Below are 18,013 nucleotides of genomic sequence, written 5' to 3'. Positions count from 1 at the left end.
CTACAAGGCAGGGTGAGTGCTGGGAAGAGATCGCATCATCTAGAGGGACTCTACCTCCTTGAGGAAAGGAGCCCAGTACCTGTTTGTCAGCCTTTTGAGGTTACATTTCTAAGCAGAGACAGAAAACGCTTTGTCCTGGCTCCCCAGGACAGGGATGAACATTTCTCAGTGTTGAAACCTCTGCTTTACTTGCTGCTCTGGTTACAACTTTTCATCTTTTACCCTACCTGAACCAGAAATCATCTACCGTCCCCACTCACGGCAGACAGTTTATGCGACATCTTTCCCAGTTCTAGGCACTGGGTCCACAGAGAAAAAAAGAGATGCTGACATCCAAAGACAGCGTGCGCAGGTCATAAAACACAAAGCCCCCTGCTCTGTAACTGGTCACAAACTGGCCATCACGTCCTGCAGGTGATCTCTTCTGCTAAGCTCCCAATCTCTTTTGGTTTTGTTCCTTTTAGCAATTGACTTCACTTGTTATTTCAGTTACAAATACTGAACATTATAGTTTCTTTGCAGAAAACCTTCTGCTTACTGACCATTATTTATCAAGCATAAATTGTCTGCAGATGCCCAGTATGTGATTATGAAAGATTAAACAAAGAGTATGGGAACAGCTTTAGGAATCCCAAGTGCCAGTGCTGATGATGCATACAATCACGGCTTTATTATCAAAGAGAGCACAACATCAGTTTGAATTTTGAGTGCTGCACGGCCTCAATGGATTTTGCATGTTACAGTAGCTTTCTGCTGGTGCCTCACAGTGGTTCGGGAAAAAAGGGGATACTTTTCTCTCCAGCAATATTTGCAAAAAAAATGTACTTGGTGCTGCATCTCTTCCCTGCTTAAAAACCCTCTAGTAATTACTAAATACTGGAAGTATATTAGAATTTTTTGAAAACAGCAACAACCCACTAAAAAAATGTTGCTTGATGATACCATTCCCTAAATTTAAAGGGCTTCCTTGATTTCTAAATTCCCAGTGATCTCAAATAAAACCAACACCTTTCTCAATATCCAAGCCAGGTCCCTAACAGGTGAAGAGCACTGTCACAAAAAAAGCCCTATCCCTTCATAGATTAAAAAGCAAACAACTCTCCCATCTCTAGGATGAGCGACACTAATTTCTCCCCGACTGGTTTGCTTGTTATCTTTTCTGACATCCACACAATATGGGAAGCTGAGCGCAATCAGTGCTGCTTTTTGCTGAGTTATGCAGCAGCTGAGTCACTTTGGAACGTGTTGGCTCACTGCTCACCTTTCCTTGGTTCCTTTGACATTTTGCCGAGGTAGATTTTATGGAAGTCCTCCAAAATAATACATATTCGGTGAAAGACTGAATCTGCAACTGTTGAAAGGAAGGTAGAGAAGTTACACTTTCTCGACAGTGGCAGGGCTCATAGGAAGGCAAGCTATGCTGACTCAAATGGGGTCATCTACAGCTTTTTTGTCTGTTTTGCCTCTTATTTTTTTTTTTTTTTCCCCCTGGCCTTCCCCTTCCCAAATCTTCCTCATGCAGCCTTTGAAAAGGTACAATAGAATGACACCACACTGGTAATAATTACAGAGTGTAAGCAGATGTACTGAGCTCTTTCATCTCAAAGTTGTTTCCAAGAAACTGAGGTCCATATTGATTAAGATCATAAATTGCACACTCTCATTTGAACACTGACTGTACAGTTGAGAAGGCAAAGGAAGTACTTTACGTACTAAAAATCAGTTTTGTTTACTTACACTGAAAAATACATTACCCCCAAAGACATCTTGCCAGTATGAGTAGGATGCTTAGGTTTTTAGTCCCAATAGACCAGCCATTGGCTTATTTCTAAAGAGAGGTGGTCTGAAGAGTCCAGAATGAAAAGACTTAGGTCTGTAGCTCCAGAAGCAGCTCTACACGTTGAAAAGATGCTTACTAGAGTCTAAAGGTCTTTTATCTTTTTTAGCAATAATTAACCTCAATAAACCACAGGAGTTTTTCAACTTAGTAAAACAACTCAGACAAGAGTGATGTGGCATTACTAATATGGGAAGGCAAATATTGTATTAGGATGTGAAATGCGGTGAACACCATGCACATAATCTGAAAATCACAGCTAGGTGCTGACTTCTAATGAGGTTTTTGCAATTGTGCTAGAAGAGGCTTCCACAACAAGGGAGTAAAAATCTGAGCTGTATCACTTCTTAATAATATGTACCACAACTGTTAGAGATAGCTTCTTCAAAATCTAATATTTTGACAGCCGTAATCTTGGGATAAACAACTCTGAACATAATGTGATTAGCAGATATAATTTCCATTTGATGTGAAAGTAATAACCTTAACTCAAATCTAAACCAGAAAATGAGTAACTATGAAATTCTCAGCCAATCAGACCTGGAGATAAAGTTAAACAGAAAGTACCCATCTCCATTGTGGAAACTGTCTGAGGGTCTTGAGAAAGGCTCAGTTGAGCCCCAAGAAATACCACTTCCAATAAAGCCAATCTAAACATCTTATATCAATTTAACTGTAAATTATAAAGAGTACTTCTGTTAGCGAATAGCGAAGAATTTTCCAAAGCCGCTGTTTTTTTCATATTGCATAGGAAGAACTGATTCCTGAGTAACAAATACGTTATTATTGCCAAACAACACTCTTGGATATCAGAGACAACAAGCACCTGGTAGGTTATTGACAGTGTGGTCTAATCAAAGAAATTTTCTTATCCTTTCTTTTCTTTCAATTTTTATTTTTGACGCTTTTTCTTATGTTGCTTTAAATACCCTAGGTAATGTGGCTTCTTAATCATGTTTTAGGAAACCATCCTAATTTGACAGGTAATAATTACAAATTTACCTGCAGGCTAAATTTTTTGTTAATTAGTTTAATGCCATTGATTTCAGAGTATCATCTCCCCCCTTTTGAGTGTCAAGCCTTTCAGACACTCAGGAAAACTCACAGCTATGGACAGATGTTATTTTACCTACTTGTATAAAGCCTTTTTTTTTTTTTTTGCACAAAACCAATCTTTCCACATTTCAGACATTCCTGACGGTCCCTCTAGGCTTCTTACCCTTCTGCAATTACTCAAATTTGCCAGAGCCAATTCTTTGGAAGTCAGAGATCAGAGCCTAGTCTTGGTGCAGCTGTACATAAAGTAGCCCTGGCTGAACTCTGCTTAATCACACAGTGCAGCACACATCTGAGGAAGCTAAAAATCTTTCAGAGATTTTTTTTCTATTATTACTTCTTTTATCAAGGTGAATTCTTCTCACAGTGAAGAAATTTTTTTCCCCTCCCCATTTTTTTTCACAATCTGAAATTGAACAGAAAATTTTTTAGTCTCTGAAAGATGCAGTTGCTATTGTGGAGTGAAATTACATAGAACTCAAAACTGAAGGGTGTATACTGGAAAATAAGATCAAAGACAAACATGAGGAATATACAAAAGGTTTCCAGTGGTCTTATATGCTTCGTTATGCATTTAATATAAGATTGCAGGGAGCAGTTCAACCCTCAATTTAAGAGGTCCTGTACGAGCATCAGCAAAAGACAGTTGATCAATTGTCCTGAATATGCACTGTAGAAAAGTGACACTAATGGCTATGACAAATTGTTATCTAAGGAGACTGTCAAAAAAGCTGACTCAGGACCAAAGCCGTACATAACCCTGCAAAGTACTCTAGACACATAGGATAAATTAATCTTTATTTAATAAAGTCAAGCAGACAGCTCCAGTAACACCACATTCCTGTGCATCAGTCATTGAGCTTTTCGGCAAGCCACAAGCATTGTTAATTAAAAGACAAAGAACACAACCGTTTAGCAAGAATTACTTCGAACAGTTCGGGTTACAGTTGTGTTGTCCTAGCTACTGCCACCGCTCCCCGAGCACACATCAGAGCCCTCTTGCTAACGGCGCTATGCATGTCGCTACAACTTCTGCCTTGTACGTTATGTTCAGCTCTTTCTCTTGCTTGCAAGGGCTCATTTTGCTGTGTTTTGGGGACCCTACTCCTCATGACCGGGGAGCCATTGGAGTACGGTATGTGCAAACCACAGCCAGAGAGGACTGGTGCATCCCAGACCTTACAGCCACGTGGAGTTGATGTGTGGGTAGGGCGTACCTGCAACCAAAGCACTTCTGACTCCCAGCTCAGATGTATCCTCCTTCCACCTTCCACCGCTTCTTCCCTTCTGTCTCTTTTTTCATAGCACGCAGTTTTATTCTCACGCCTCCTGTTGTTGTCTCTGCCTCTTCATAAACAGTTGTGTGGTGTTTAAAGCGCACATGTTGAGCATGTGTCCATGTAGTGGGGTACTGCATACACTTGCATGACTGAAGAGAAAGAGGGGAGACATATATATAGATATAGATATATATACACACACAGCCTCTTGTATAAAGCATCTGCTCCCTGCCTTGTCCCATGAGAACCAAGACAAAAGTCAGATGCTAGACATTACATTGCATGTAAATGCAAGAGGCCGTATTTTCAGGAGCTGCTGTGTATGTCTGAGGTTTTCTTACATATTTAACATATAAAATCAGTTAGAAAAATAAATTTTGTTGACTCACTTATATCTAAAAGTCTATTGTCAGAGAGGCTCTAGCTACTTCGTTCACTTTTCGAAAAGATTCTGCACCCAGGTACTTCAGTTTTCTATTGCATTTCTGCTAAACCCAGTCATATCTATAGAGCACTAAGGCACTCGTCCATGAACTTCTTAAGGAATAAATCCTCTTTTTGAATAATTGCAAATGAAAAATTAAATCCTGAAATTCAATTGCAGTCAGAATTTTCACTGCAGGCCACGATGTTCCAATAAGCTGAACATTAGAAAAACAGAAAATCTACATAGCAATGTAATCTCCATGGAGAAAGGGAACTTCAGATTCAGCACAAGCATTTCTCTCTTACAATTAAGCATATCTTGTTGGAATTTGTAATCCCCCATTGTAAACCTATGTTAACTCTTTTGACAGAACGAATAGTGTTTTCAAGACATATAATTTTGACATAAACCCAAAAATATACAACAACAACAAAAAGAGAACAGATGAAAGGCCACCATTTGACCCATCACAGCCGCTATGTGGTAATCAATTAAAAGTAATACAAACTCACATTTAACCCTCACTTGCCTGCCTTTAATCCACCGGTAGTTTGAAAAGGTTTCAGGCTGAATGGCTGATGGACAGAAGTTTACAGAATGCTTTCATTAACCCACAACAGCATTGTCAAACTACATGTTTTTCCAATGTGAGGTAAGAAGACGAATAGATATTAAAGTAAGGGAACTGAAAGCTGGTGCCCATTCCTTTTTGTGGCAGGAGCTGGAAAAGTGTTTTGATTGGAGTAACTGCAAGAAATTTATAATCTCAAACGCTGTTGTAGAAAATAGACAAACAATAACTGAACTATAGCAGCAGAACACATCATGGCAATTTCTCTGTGCTGGTTTTGGCTGGGATAGAGTTAATTTTCTGCACGGTAGCTGGTGTTGGGCTGTTTTTTGGATTTGGGCTTTGTTTTGGATTTGGGCTGAAAACAGCGTTGATAACACAGGGCTGTTTTTGTTCCTGCTGAGCAGCACTTACCCAGAGCCAAGGGCTGTTCTGCTCCTCACCCCACCCCACCAGCGAGCAGGCTGGGGGGGCACAAGGGGTTGGAGGGGACACAGCCGGGACAGCTGACCCCGACTGACCCAAGGGACATCCCAGACCATGGGACGTCATGCTCTGTAATATAGAGCTGGGGGAAGGAGGAGGAGGCAGGGGGACTTTTGGCGTGATGGCGTTTGTCTTCCCAAGTCACCGTTACGTGTGATGGAGCCCTGCTGTCCTGGAGATGGTGAACACCTGCCTACCAGTGGGATGTGGTCAATAAGTTCCTTGTTTTGCTTTGCTTGCATGTGCAGCTTTTGCTTTACCTATTAAACTGTCTTTATCTCAGCCCATGAGTTTTCTCACTTTCACCCTTCCGATTTTCTCCCCCATCCCACCACGGGGCAGCGAGCGAGCGGCTGCGTGGGGCTGAGCTGCCAGCTGGGCTTCAACCATGAATTCATTTCCCTGCCCCCAAGCAGATGGACCAAGCAGAAATAGCAAGTTCTGGGGAGCAAGGTAAACATGGAGAGATTAGCTGTATTAATGACTTCTGTTTTAAAGTATTGGAGTCTAAAATAAAGATGTTTTATTGCTGTTGGGATGAGAGTCCAATTCTTACATACAAGGACTCCAAAACCAGTAAAGAGGATTGACAGATATTTTTTCATTTGTAAGCCAAACCCCAGTCTAGTAGACAGGAGTAGTGAATGCTCTAAATTGATGGGGTAAAGCAAATGTGGAAATTACTCGTGATGAAAGAGACCATAGCTGCTTATACTTTTAATGTTTCACTGAATTTTTTGGGCTTGTTTTAATAGCTGGAACTTCAGGTTTGCATTTTAGTACAAGGTAAGGAGAAAAAAAAAAAAATCAAGCCTTAAAACTCATATAAACAAAATTCCTTTAGCTCTTAAAAGGTTTAGAACTAAGACACACCGGAATGAGGTCTTTAAATGGTCTTTTAATCACTGCTTTTCATATCTACAGAACAATAATAAAAGTATTGGGGTTGAGGGAAAGGCTGATTGTCAACTTGCAAAAGGACAGCTTAAGAAAGGTGGGTTGGAAAGAGAGCCAGTATAGATCTTTTCTACCAAAAGCAGCGTTCAAATTATTTGATTATTGTGGAAAATAAGGTCAGAACCAGACTTATTTTATTGGAGGGAATGGAGAAGTAATGCTACACGGGACAGGACACTGGATAATGAACATTTCCCTCTTCACACGTGAATGCCTATGGTATACATATCTCTTTTCGACAGCAATTACTTCACCTATTTGAAACAATATCAGCTTTGAAAGAGCCAAAAGGGCTGCTCCCAGGGAATCCACCCTCTGCTCAGCACTAAGACTACGGTCCTCTTCCCCAGGCAGACTCCTGGGGACTGAGCCAGTGTTGAGCCACTACTTCATACACACAATCACAGCTGACCTGCTGCCAACGGATACTAATCAGTTCGTTTTCCAAATTATCTATCTGCATAAAACCACAAGTGTCTCTCTGCTTTTATACTTCAGCAAAAAAAAAAAAAAAAAAAAGTAGTTGCATTAGAAAATTATGAAACAGATGCTAGAATTATTTATGCTCAAGAAATAACTTCCAGCATTTTAAGTTTTTTGGCCATGGTGACTTGTTTCAAGTTTGTGTTGCCATCTTCTTTAAATTTTTTTATAGGCCCTTAAAACAGGGGAAATATAAGCCAGTCAGGTAAAACCGAAACAAAACTGAAAGCCTGTACATCTGGTTTATGTCCTGTAGTATTAAATATTCATATACTAGCAAAAAGCCAAATGACCAAAATAAACCATCATAATTGCAAAATTTAGGTCTACTTCGCCATTCAGACTGTAGGCACAGAAATATTTGTAGCAGAAGCACCAAGATTTGTCTGAATGTGTCTGCCTGCGTGTGAGGACACCAGAAGAAAATGAAGGGTTAAAACAAGAGCATATAGCACTAGATAACTGAGTCCATGGGGGGACAGCAATCAGAGTCATAAAGACAGAGGACTGTGTTGCCATCAGGATGCAGGTCATCTCATCTAGATGTAAATGAGATGATGGCACCAAAGCTACATCACATGTGCCATCCCCACCCCTGTCACCCAACCAGAAGTCAAGTTACAGCCAGAAAGATACCTAAGAGGGAAATAAAGGCAACAGGCAGCAACTGTGCCCAAGATCAACAGAAGACAAGATAAGCAAGGTTCAGAGGCGAAAGCTCATCCCATGGTAACTGTTGAGTCCGCAGAGGCACATCAAGTCTGTCCAGAAATGAGGTTTCTCTCCCGAGAGATGTGTTGAGGACTTGGACGCTGCAATCCTAGTTCTCGGTGTTGTTCACTACTGATCTTGGATGGCTTGCGACTACCTGGGAGTGACTGAGTGCAATCCGTGAGGCAGAGAGTGTGACTGGTGGCAGTTGTCGTTTAAGGCATCTCCTTCCCGTTCCAGAAAGTCTTACACAGACTTCTCTTACATCGATTTACCACAAGATTTCAGGTACTAGAGGATCGTTCTGCTTGAAATGAAAGACTTGACTAGCTTCCTTATACTAAGGAAACCTTAAAAAAGAACCCCAAAACAACATCCACTTGCCTGACGCCAGCTGAATACACAACACTTCAGTGATAAACAGTGAGAAGCCTCTGCTGCTGGAGACACTTGTGCTAATTACTTCTCCCCCTGCTTATCTGCAGCAGAAGCAAAAGAAGAAGTGGAATTGATCTCTTAAGTGCTATGCCCAAAGAACAACCTTTAAGGAGAAACTACTTTAATTAAACCAAGACGAGCAGCAGCATTTCTTCAGGACAAAACTGCACACCCATCGAAAGGAGCAGCAGCTTCAGGACTGCAGAGTTCACAGTAATTAAGAGCAGAGATGAGCAGCTCCAGTGGGAAGAGACTGAGCAAGGCTTCAGCCGCGCTGTCATCCACAAAATAACGTCAAAGAGACCAGCAGACGGTTTAGTCTGGACAGAGAAGGCTGATCTGAACTTCAGAGGAAGATTTGGGAGTCATTAACATTCACCTGGCAGATGGTATATGAACAAGTTTACCCCTGAATAAGATGCAGAAGGAAGGGAGAAAGCAACCAGGGAATTAAATTCTCTAAGCCTTAGAGGAGAGCTAGAGGGGGCACGGTTAAAAGCATTCAGAGGATAAATTGTAAAGCTGAGAAGAGACAAACGAGAAGAATGACAAATTCCTAGATCTCAGGGGAGCGTGCAATTGCCAAAGAGACGTGCTGGATGGTGTCAAGGTGATTGCCAGTAAAATGGGGAGACAAAGTGCAGGATCAGAGATGTGTTCACAAAGATCTTCCCCAGAGCTGGGCAGGAGCCATCCTGAAGCTTCAGCAACATCTGGCAGCTGTGCAGAAGGCAAGGGGATTATCTGCTGCCCAGCCAGTGTTTGCACAACACACCTCCAGAAAAGGTCAAAATTTGCAGCTGTCTGTTATCAAACAGCTTTCTGTTGAAGTTGTTCCATGTGTACGGATGCCTGAAGGCATCGTCAGGGGATGGAGATGGGAGGGTGGCATCCAAAACAAGAAAGCCCGTTTAAAGAGAAACATCAGCTGACGGCTCAGGAGAGGAATACATTTCAAGGATAATCTGTCTGTGCATATTTTCAGCAGTTCTCTTTTCTGCTTAAATGCAAAATCGATTAGGTTGCTCCTACTTTTAAAGACAATCCATAGAACACCACACATTCATTGGAGAAACAGTTATAAATGTGGAAACCTCAGTAAGAGCAATTCAGCGCTTATGGCATTAGTTTTAAATACAATGGCATGTTTAAATTTTAAGAGCTATGCCATATAAAATTGGGAAAAGGACAAATGTATTTCAAATACTTACTCCCTTTATCATTTTCAGTTGGGTCCTTTAAGGGCTTTTAAAAATACAGGACTTTTATATCCCAAGTATATTCCAAACAGAGATGTAAATATACAGAAAAAAATTGGATATTAAATCACGGCAGGTTAAACGATTAAATCATCACAGTGGCAAGACCCAGAAACAAGACTTGGCTCCGCTGTCACTCAGAGTTAGCACTGATCACTTGCCTCAGTAAGAAGAAAGTGCGAAGGCCAAATGGGCAAGGTACAAGTGTCAGCCACGAGATACAGGGAGCAAGACTGTATATACAGCTCTGCTGTATATAAGCTCTTACATATAGCTCTGCAAGCATATTAGAAACATTCAGATCTAGTTATAAGTACCATTTTTCTCCAAGTGACAAGTCAAAGTCATAGACTTTATAAGAAACAAAGGAAATATTCTTAACAAAGAAAATATTCTTTCTTTTGAAGCACTACTGGGTAGCACAAGTACCTACACTATGCAAATGAGCATCACCTACTACATCCTCAGCAGGCTGAAAATTATTTTGCCACACGTCTAGGTAATATAAATACAAACAGCGGTATGTTAAATTGCTAAAGTGAAAATCATCTTTGCATATGCAAAGGCCAGGTAACTGATTGCGTTCAGGTCACCAACTCTAAGTGAAAAGCCCCTACAGAAAGATTTGTTCTGTGGGGCTGTAGGTAAAGACCATTCCCTCAGAAGTATAGCAGCTCCCATGGAAGATGCACTGTCATCTCCAGTGATGCATCACCATCCACCATCTCATCCCCCAATAGCAGATGCTATTGCAATCCGGGCACAGTTCTGCGTAGACGTCTTCCATTTGGGGATTACTCCCTCTGCACTCTTCAATGGATGGTGTGACCGTCCGGTTCATTTTCTGTGCATCACACCTTTCATTATTTCATGGAAATCAGAATGCTCAAGCATTGTAGCTGTGTTATTTTTTCAAAATGCATTAGTGACAATTGCAGATTGAAACAGTTCTTGGTTAGTGGTTACAAGCTTCTGTTCAGTGTGCTCTCATATGTGCTGCTTCTCTCTTTTTCCTTTATTCTCTTTATCAAATCTGTATCAAAATGGACCCCTCAGGCTCTGCTATTAAAGACTCCGGCACATCACTAGGCCTAGGGAGAGGAAGACCCAGAGCAATTGCGGCTTCACTGCTTTATGAACCCACAGTTACAGAGGCAAAACTGTCACACAAGAGGCCCACAGAGCCCCAGTAGTTTTTCTCCCTTTTTTCTCTCCCCTCCTCTTTTCTCTTTCCTGCAGAATGAGCAGCGAAAGAAGTGACACCTTCATTTCCCAGCTCTGTTGCAAGCCAAGTGCGAGGCAAGCAGGAGAGGAAACGTTGAGCATAAGATCTGGGAGTTGCTTTTGTCCAGAAATGTTGATATAACAAGAATGAGTTATTTTATAAGTCTTAAAATTCTTCCAAACAAAATATTTTTAAATAACCAACAGAAAGTGCCTGGCACTTCTCATTAGATTAAAGTGTCAGCAGCAAACTCCAGGCGCTCCTCTTACAGCACCTCAAATATACACTTAGCAATTGGCGTTCAGCTTGTGCAAAGAACAGTCAGAAGACAGCCAGTATCAACACGGTGAAATACAGAAAAACAAACCAGGGTGGGTTATTTTCCCTCTGCTGAGCCATACTGACCACCTCTCATGTTCACAAAGAGGACACCTCCCCAGAATACAAACATCCAACACAGCAACAACATCCCCTCATATGTTGACATGTTTTTAAAAGTCACTTTGGGGTGGGGGCCACTGGTAGGAAAAAAACCCCCAAAAGCAAGGCAACCAGAATACCTTGTCTGACAACAAGAATAAAGTCCCCTCCCACACTACCAGTCTTGTTTGAGAAATTTTTCTTCTATCTTGAGTAGCTGGGAGGGGTTGTTTGTTGGCTTTGGCAGTGTTTTGTTTTAGGTATGCACACATCCAACACAAGCACCGCAAGATACAGCTTCTAAGGAGGAGCCACCTACAAATGCAGGTCCTTTCTATTTCTGCCATGATTTCGGAGGGAGGTATGGAAATGGGAGCCCTCAGGCAAAGCACTACAGCATGGGAAGGCAGGCAATGCCAGAGCACCATGAAAAGTTGGCAGGAACAGCCAAGAGTAGAAGTTCCAACTTTCTAGCGTTAGCAGGAGTCAACAGAAATGGCATTGCAGCGTGGAAGAGACCTGTTGCTTTATAAAATCAAGAGAAGTCACAGCTGGCTGCCTGCAGCAAAGGGCAGACGCTCCTCTAGCAGGGGTGAGGGCAGAGCACGTTTCACCCCCCCTTCTCCATCCCAAGAGACACCCCCCCCCCCCGCCCATTATCACCAGTTTCCTCTCTTCCCCACCACCATGGCTTTACCTTTCACGACGGTGAGCCTTCTCCCTCACCATCCCAGGGGGCTGCAGGAGTCAGGACCTGGCTTCGCAGATGCCTTCTTGCCTGGAACGCTTACTATGTGAGCGAGGTGCAGGATTGAATTTCATGTGACTGAAAGTCTCTTGGGCTGCCAAAGCTTTTTTTTTTTTTTTTTTTTTTTTGCCTTTTTGTATCTGCATTTTGCTTTAAGTCTCAAACACTGATGTGGAAAAGATTTCTTGGTGCCATACGTGGGCAAAGAGCATGGCAAAGTCACAAGGAAAATGCACAAGTTAAAAATGGGACCTCTATGGTATTTTTTTAATGAACGTGTCGCTTTTCCCTCATACTCTGCGATGCACACTCAGGGCAAAGTCCATCAGTATTTCCTTACCGTAAGAAAATACCTGTGCTGTAGCTGGCAGTGGTGTTTCCCCTTCCCCAGTAGTGGAGACAAGCCATTGCTAGTGCAGCTGCTGCAATTCATTTAACCCAGCAGCTTACAATGATAATTAAAATAATTACTTTAATTAATTAATTAAATCAATTAGCGTAAACCTGTGGAAGGTGCCAGACTGCTGGCTTTGCTAAGCACGGCCCAATATCTAGGCCCAATATTTGAACTCGAGTAGCTGTAGCAGCACAAGCTTTCTCATGCCGTCTTTGAGCACACGCATCCTTCCCTCCCGCAGCCAGGGGAAATAAAAAGCCCTCGGCTGGGTCTGTCCCTCCATGCTCTCTCATGAAGTGAGGTCTGCAGTAGAAGTGAAGTTTAGGTTTGGGGGCTGAGTATTCACAGTCCCGCTCCCGGCCTGTGGTAACAAATGCCAGCTCAGCCACAGTTCATGTTTGCACCAAATGTTGTACAAGGAGAAAGAGAAGCTGTGAGCTATCACAGTTATACCCTGGATAAACCCTGCTCCCCTTCCCTCCTTTTTGTTGTTCTCTTTTCTTATTTTTTTTTAAATGAAATTCAGCCTTTCCTCGGTGTGACCAGCTGCAGAGAGGCTGGAGAGGAAAACACAAGCTGCAGGAGAGAAGCCTTGGGCAGAAGCAGCCAGTCTCTATGTATGTGAATGGACTGCCAATGCCATCTCTGTAAATAATTTAAGTAATTAAAAGCTGGAGAGGCATTTGCTTTTTAATGTTTGTCTTTTCCATCAAGAAGGGGTGACGTGGGTTACTGTCACTCACTCAGTCCAAATGTCACTTCACAGCCTGAAATAATATGACTTCTTTTGTTACTGACTTGTTAGAGCCAATGACTTCAAGGATACCTATAGTTCATTCTCCTCCAGCCACCCACCCCTCAGTTTCAAAGTCAGAGACAGCTTTAGCAAGCAAGTTTTCACCTTCCCTGTAAGTCAAATGGCAGGCAAAAGCACGTTGGTTTTCAAATCTCTCTTGACTGTGGTAGCATCCTAGATTGGCATACCATTGGCTGAATATCATATAGTAGAATAAGGGGGGGGCATTTTAAATTTTACAAAATTTCTTTTTAATACCTCCCATTGCAACGGAGCAGGGCTGGAACCTGACATTCATACAGATACTGCAAGAAGCTCCTGTTCAAACATTCTGCGACCGACCAGTTGCCCCCTCCATGTCGAGGCCAGAAGCCCATTTTGGTGGCCTACACAAGCAACAAAGCAGCCAGATGTCTGTCCGAGAGCTCAGCGAGCAGGCAGGGGACCCACTCTACGGGGGCAGACTGGGAGGGAGAGGGAGGACAGCTAAGGGTCTTGAAGATGCAAATGAATTCATTTAGGTCAGGGATTCAGAAGGTAGCGTGACTAACTTAGAGCAAAAGGGCAGAGAAGATGAGCTTAGCAGTTGTCTTGGCCACATGGAGGTCGGTGGATGGTGACTTGGGGAAAAAAGATCGTCAGACAAACTGCGTAACAGAGCACAGGTACTAGGGAGCTCGGTGCTATCCTCTTCTTTTCCTTCAATACATAGCTGTTTCACTTTAAAACCCCATTTCCTTTTGCTGCATGTTGTATTAAAGCCCGAGACTAAAATAAAGACTAAAATTTGGGGGTTTTTCAAATGTTTTGCTGGCCAGCATGGCCCGCTTGCAGTGCGGTGGTTCGCCCTGCCACGGGAGGTGGAGAGCTCCGAGGGTGCAACGTCAAAGCACGTCCTGCAGCGCTGATGTTCCTCATCAACTTGGTTATTAAATGAATTCTGCTGAATGGAGGCTGAAGCGTGGAAGATCTGAGCTGCAACAGTTTTAAATGAATAAAGTTATCATCCTGTTTTGTGGGTATTCCGTTTTCCCTATAATTAAAGTGAAGGCTCACGGAGGAGGTATGGGGACATAAAGACTTAGGAAATCCACTCCAGTGGTTGCATACGTGTGTGACCCATCTGCAAATCTGTTTAATGCCAAGAACTACATTAGATAATTCAAGCCAAAGCTCACAGGGAGTCACATAATGAGACGCTTCAGATTATTGTCGTGATGAGTCCGTTCCCTTCCCCCTTCTCACTTAGGAAGTTCATTTAGGCAAGTAGTCATTTTAAGAATATGCAAACGCTGATTGCTAGTTTGCTATGGATCTGGCAAAAAGCCAAGCTTCCGTGATGCTGGCTACTATAGGCAGCGTGAAGTTAAATATGCATGACCTCACATAGCGTTGATCTATGGGCTAACAGCCGTTCTGCACCTGTAAAAATCCAAGCCTACCAACTATCAGAGTCACTGTTCTGTATGCAAAGTGTCTCCAGCATGGTGGTTGAGTCACTTAGCATTTCAGTGCTCAGTGATCATGTAAACTCAGCACATGTTCATAATCTGTCTCTGCTTTGGTCAGGTCTTGAATAAAAATAGTCCTTTATTTATCCATGGTAAATCCATTACTTTGCTTTTCACAAGCATGTACATATTTCACATGGGAAGGAGGGGAAGATTTCATACTGACAACTTTGCAGTTACGTTAAAATTGGATGAGTCCACTGCTATCAAGAGATGGGGAATAAAATGCAATAGTTAGTATAAATAATGTATTTGGCAGCAAGGAATTAATAATGCATTATTAACATCAGGGTAGCACAAGGCAATTGCCTGAGGGCATTGTACATAATAAGGAGTCACAAAAAAGTCAACTATAGCTCAAGGTTATAAATCAGCATCTAAGTAGAATAAAATTTATAAATCCAATAAAATCAGCTTCACTTAGTCTCAATTTACAAATATTTGTATAGTATGTAGGATTGACAGTATCTGTATTCTTAAAGAGGTTCTGCAACATTAGACTATCCATAAAGGGGCAAATTCTGACCTCATGAGTACCGGAGGAACTCAGCACATAATTTTCACTTAAAAATGGAACTTCTAGGATAAGAAATAAATACCCCCAAATAATAGCAAATGTATGCTTTTACAACAGAAAGGACTGCACAAAGTACTGACTTTTCACTTTGAGCGTCAAGATTTACTTTGAGCCACGTTTTTTCCTCTGCCTCGTTGCTGCACGGTAGCAGTGGCAGAGAGGGCGCCTCCTCCCTGCACCCAGCAGAGCGACCTCATGGGACCACGGGGCACCCACGGTGTTTGCCAAGGCCGGGGAGGCTGCTCTGTGCTACCCAGGCAGCGATGTGGCCTGAAGAAACATTGGGCCTTTTACTAAAACTGAAAAACCAACTGCAATGCAAGTTCCAATGTCTGAGGGTTACAACTGGCTTTTTGTGGTTAATTTGTGGGTTATTGTCTCCTGTTGGGGGCTCACAGCCAGTCCGCGACTAATCACTGATTAGCGATCCCAGCCCTATGGAATAAACATCCTCCATATGGCAGAAATTTTTATTAACAAGTACCGCAGTCCATGACCCTGCAGTTCAAACTGCAGGAGGAGGATGACATGGCCAATGCTCTTACTCCAATGCCATCACCACTGCCGTGTCGTTAGCATTTGGTACCCGCTTTGCAAATGCTGTGGGAACCGGTCTGTGGCTGCACAAGCAGAGGCGTTCCCATTCGCAAAGGTTTGGCATATTTTTTGTCTTAAATTGCAGAGCAGATTTAACAAAACAACTTTTATAACTGTAAAAGCATTGCTTCCTTATTTGCGGGCCATAGCATATTGCTGTTAAGCATTCAGTTTTGGATTTGTAGTATTTTGGAGAACTAGTTCTAAATAAACAAAATCGAAGGGAGACTGGTAGGTTTAAGCTGACTGAATGTCCTTCAGTGTTGAAACATGTTTGATTTAAGCACAGAAAGATCCATTAACCCCTATTTGTGATCTTTTTTTAGAGTAATTCCAAGCAATTACTATTCATATGACTGAAGCACCCAGGCTGAATTCTAGCCAGGCAATAAAAGGAGATTTTTGTAATGCCAGAGACACTCTTGAGCAGATTTGGAGGAAAATAACAAAGCAACAGTTAGCATGACGCAGTCATGCACACTACCTCAGTTTCTGGAGCTCTTGATAACTTAGGAAACATTCGCACTGGAAAGTCAGACATAAACCAGCCCGTTGGCGCAGCACGGCTGGCTTTGTCATGTCCGGGCCTCCATGTGGTTATGGTGGAGGGAGAGGCTGGAAATGAGCTCACCAGTCTCCATTCTCGTTTTTTACTCTCAGCAATGAAGCATGTGAGAAATACTGATGTGAAGTTTCCTGCAGAGACATCAGGCAAAGAGAGGCGGACAGATGCATATGCTGCCACTCTGAGAGGTGAATAAATGTTCACAAAATCCCTTGCTCTCCCACACTCAGGATCTTCCTTTCCTTTCTTCCCACGTGGACTTTAAACAAGCCAAAACCTCTTCCCCCCCCCCCCCCCCCCGGCCAACAAAACCTCTTTTTTTTCCTTTCCCCAGTTCTGCTCCTCCTGACACTCCCTTCCCCCCCGATGTCTAATTTTTGTCTCCATCCTTTCTTGTCCTGTTTCAGGACCCTGCTGGCAATAGTGCTGCAGCACAGGGCAGAGCAGCCGGGAGGGAGGGCTGGGCAAGGCAGCCGCGGACGCTCAGTAACCTCTGCCAGATAAGCCCTTCAACATCACACACGTGTGTTGCCCTAGATTAATTCTAGATTGATTAATCATTTCTGGAAGGCAGTGGGGGAATGCTGCTGTGTCCAAATGAGGGCAACGAATAGCAGGATACCTGAGCTAGCCATTGGGGAACGGCAGGTTAAGGCAGAAGGTGCACAAGAGACCCCTTATCCTTCTGGAGCAGCACCTGGGGGCCAGCCAAGATACCGGAGAGGATCTAATGGCACCTATGCTTAGACACCTTGGAAGGAGTTGTAGGTTAGTCACCTCACAGGGGAAAGAAGTCCTCAGCACAGCGAAAAATTATGCCCTGTAGTCAAGATTTACACTGTAGAAAAATCATTTTAGGCTAAGAAAGCAGAAAGGAAAGAGGCAAGGAAACTAATGACCCCGCTTTCATAAAGCATTTATTTTTTTTTTTTATTTGAAAACATTATACAGGCATTACATTGCCACAGCCAGTCCATATAGGTGCATGCAAATATCAAAATGGAGAAAGGTTTGTTCAGCTTTTCGATGCAGGATTTGGGGTTGGGATTTTGTTTGCTTGGTTTTGGTTTTGGTTCGTACTTCCATCTGCGGTGTCAAGATTAGTGTGCTTTATTATGGCATTTAACAATAAAATCCTACCCATGGGGTAAAATTTATATTTGTAGCTAGCTCAGGAATACTAAATGGTTTTTAAAAAAAGGAAAGAAAACGATACTACACGCTTGTCAAAATGTTAATAGCACAAGTTAGCAATCTCTACACTATACATTGAAACTTCTTCTTATGACACAGTGGTGCAAAATTTTCAATTGCTTGGTCTATCGCGTGTTTTGAAACTTTATAGCTGGAACAAAGACAAGGTCTGTCTCCCAGTGAAGGTTTTCATCCAGTAGCAGAAAATGACATCAGTCTTGCTAAGGGCTGCTCAGGGCCAGCAGTGTAACAGACTTTCAGTTACTCCCAGTTTGTTCAGGCAAGGAGCTAGAGCTGTCCTACACCACACAGAGAGTAGCTGCCGGTTAGATAGCCGAACTTTTGCTGGTGCGTACTGAGGTCTCAAACTGCAGAAAACAAGCGGGTAGAAGTCATGTTTTCCTTTACTAGACCTCAGGTTTTCAGTCAACAGTTACTTGTAAAGCTATACTGCTGTTTTCCTTTGAGGTCCATCCAG

Source organism: Accipiter gentilis, chromosome 15 (assembly GCF_929443795.1).
Source record: "Accipiter gentilis chromosome 15, bAccGen1.1, whole genome shotgun sequence".
NCBI classification, from domain to species: Eukaryota; Metazoa; Chordata; class Aves; order Accipitriformes; family Accipitridae; genus Astur; species Astur gentilis.
The sequence above is the reverse complement of the archived record's forward strand: the minus strand, read 5'-3'. Positions refer to the sequence as shown.